This window comes from Paramormyrops kingsleyae, unplaced genomic scaffold, assembly GCF_048594095.1.
Source record: "Paramormyrops kingsleyae isolate MSU_618 unplaced genomic scaffold, PKINGS_0.4 ups176, whole genome shotgun sequence".
In the NCBI taxonomy this organism is placed as follows: Eukaryota; Metazoa; Chordata; class Actinopteri; order Osteoglossiformes; family Mormyridae; genus Paramormyrops; species Paramormyrops kingsleyae.
In genome coordinates, this window is record NW_027326114.1 from 42501 (window position 1) to 45000 (window position 2500).

General features: G+C 57.2%; 6 non-coding genes across 6 annotated transcripts in view; all 6 read left to right on the top strand.

Annotated features, from left to right (window-relative positions):
• The first annotated feature begins 157 nt into the window (after positions 1–157).
• Positions 158–271, top strand: LOC140587275 (U5 spliceosomal RNA). The gene has a single exon (XR_011989006.1). It is a non-coding gene; the product is annotated as a U5 spliceosomal RNA (small nuclear RNA).
• A 195-nt stretch (positions 272–466) lies between these two features.
• Positions 467–658, top strand: LOC140587324 (U2 spliceosomal RNA). Its single transcript, XR_011989052.1, has one exon. It is a non-coding gene; the product is annotated as a U2 spliceosomal RNA (small nuclear RNA).
• A 446-nt stretch (positions 659–1104) lies between these two features.
• LOC140587276 (U5 spliceosomal RNA) lies at positions 1105–1218 on the top strand. Its single transcript, XR_011989007.1, has one exon. It is a non-coding gene; the product is annotated as a U5 spliceosomal RNA (small nuclear RNA).
• A 195-nt stretch (positions 1219–1413) lies between these two features.
• LOC140587325 (U2 spliceosomal RNA) lies at positions 1414–1605 on the top strand. The gene has a single exon (XR_011989053.1). It is a non-coding gene; the product is annotated as a U2 spliceosomal RNA (small nuclear RNA).
• A 443-nt stretch (positions 1606–2048) lies between these two features.
• LOC140587277 (U5 spliceosomal RNA) lies at positions 2049–2162 on the top strand. The gene has a single exon (XR_011989008.1). It is a non-coding gene; the product is annotated as a U5 spliceosomal RNA (small nuclear RNA).
• Positions 2163–2357: 195 nt separating this feature from the next.
• LOC140587326 (U2 spliceosomal RNA) overlaps positions 2358–2500 on the top strand; it is a 192-nt gene continuing 49 nt past the window's right edge. Inside the window, exon 1 of the small nuclear RNA XR_011989054.1 lies at positions 2358–2500. This exon is cut by the window's right edge and continues 49 nt beyond it. This is a non-coding gene — a small nuclear RNA (U2 spliceosomal RNA).

The following is a 2500-nucleotide window of genomic DNA, read 5'->3' on the forward strand; positions in this document are numbered from 1 at the left end:
GTTTGTTAAAATGATTGCTGTCTTTTGAGAGGACAGGAGGACAGGGAGGAGTCGGGGCCCCGAGGACGGCGGCTGCGACGCCCCTGGGCATTCTACTCCGAGCGGGGGCGTCACGCAGGCCCGGCTAACGGCGACGGGCTTGGCGGCGGCCCCATATCGACTCGGGTCTCTCTTCATCCCGTATAAATCTTTCGCCTTTTACTAAAGATTTCCGTGGAGAGGGATAGCGATGAGTTCATGGTATTTTTGGAGGCTCTGCCCAAGCAGAGCTGCACTGCTGCTGTCAAAGGAAGACTGGGCCCGGCTTAGCGGCTGGCGTTAGGTGCCCGGTGGCGCGGCTGTGGTCTCCCTGGATCACGCGTGGACTCGCCGGGCGACACCTGCCAGAGGGGCTGGTGAGGGCTGAGCCGCGCCAGCTCCGTCGGCATCCCGCATGCCGGCGCCCGGCGGGGCGCAATTTGTGGGTATCGCTTCTCGGCCTTTTGGCTAAGATCAAGTGTAGTATCTGTTCTTATCAGTTTAATATCTGATACGTCCCCCATGGAGGGGACCACATATTAAACGGATTTTTGGAACAGGGAGCCGGAAGTGGGGCTTGCCCCGTCCGCTCCACGCATCGACCCGGTATTGCAGTGCTTCCGGGAATGGTGCACCTCTACTGCCCCCTGTTGTCGAAAGGCAGAACTGACTGACTGACTGACTGACTGACTGACTGACTGACTGAGTGAGTGAGTGAGTGAGTGAGTGAGTGAGTGAGTGACTAATAGACTGAGTGCTGTGAGGGGGGGGGCCCTGTCTGTGCGTGGCCCCCGTTTCCCGCCGTTTTTCTTTTTTTTTTTTTTTTTTTTTTTTATTTTTTTAAAGGAAGGTGACACACTGTTTGTGCGGTGGACAGCTGCGCTGAGGTAAGGCATGATGTCATCTTTGCCTTTTGAATTTCCCCTCATGTTTGTTAAAATGATTGCTGTCTTTTGAGAGGACAGGAGGACAGGGAGGAGTCGGGGCCCCGAGGACGGCGGCTGCGACGCCCCTGGGCATTCTACTCCGAGCGGGGGCGTCACGCAGGCCCGGCTAACGGCGACGGGCTTGGCGGCGGCCCCATATCGACTCGGGTCTCTCTTCATCCCGTATAAATCTTTCGCCTTTTACTAAAGATTTCCGTGGAGAGGGATAGCGATGAGTTCATGGTATTTTTGGAGGCTCTGCCCAAGCAGAGCTGCACTGCTGCTGTCAAAGGAAGACTGGGCCCGGCTTAGCGGCTGGCGTTAGGTGCCCGGTGGCGCGGCTGTGGTCTCCCTGGATCACGCGTGGACTCGCCGGGCGACACCTGCCAGAGGGGCTGGTGAGGGCTGAGCCGCGCCAGCTCCGTCGGCATCCCGCATGCCGGCGCCCGGCGGGGCGCAATTTGTGGGTATCGCTTCTCGGCCTTTTGGCTAAGATCAAGTGTAGTATCTGTTCTTATCAGTTTAATATCTGATACGTCCCCCATGGAGGGGACCACATATTAAACGGATTTTTGGAACAGGGAGCCGGAAGTGGGGCTTGCCCCGTCCGCTCCACGCATCGACCCGGTATTGCAGTGCTTCCGGGAATGGTGCACCTCTACTGCCCCCTGTTGTCGAAAGGCAGAACTGACTGACTGACTGACTGACTGACTGACTGACTGAGTGAGTGAGTGAGTGAGTGAGTGAGTGAGTGAGTGACTAATAGACTGAGTGCTGTGAGGGGGGGGGCCCTGTCTGTGCGTGGCCCCCGTTTCCCGCCGTTTTTCTTTTTTTTTTTTTTTTTTTTTTTTTATTTTTTTAAAGGAAGGTGACACACTGTTTGTGCGGTGGACAGCTGCGCTGAGGTAAGGCATGATGTCATCTTTGCCTTTTGAATTTCCCCTCATGTTTGTTAAAATGATTGCTGTCTTTTGAGAGGACAGGAGGACAGGGAGGAGTCGGGGCCCCGAGGACGGCGGCTGCGACGCCCCTGGGCATTCTACTCCGAGCGGGGGCGTCACGCAGGCCCGGCTAACGGCGACGGGCTTGGCGGCGGCCCCATATCGACTCGGGTCTCTCTTCATCCCGTATAAATCTTTCGCCTTTTACTAAAGATTTCCGTGGAGAGGGATAGCGATGAGTTCATGGTATTTTTGGAGGCTCTGCCCAAGCAGAGCTGCACTGCTGCTGTCAAAGGAAGACTGGGCCCGGCTTAGCGGCTGGCGTTAGGTGCCCGGTGGCGCGGCTGTGGTCTCCCTGGATCACGCGTGGACTCGCCGGGCGACACCTGCCAGAGGGGCTGGTGAGGGCTGAGCCGCGCCAGCTCCGTCGGCATCCCGCATGCCGGCGCCCGGCGGGGCGCAATTTGTGGGTATCGCTTCTCGGCCTTTTGGCTAAGATCAAGTGTAGTATCTGTTCTTATCAGTTTAATATCTGATACGTCCCCCATGGAGGGGACCACATATTAAACGGATTTTTGGAACAGGGAGCCGGAAGTGGGGCTTGCCCCGTCCGCT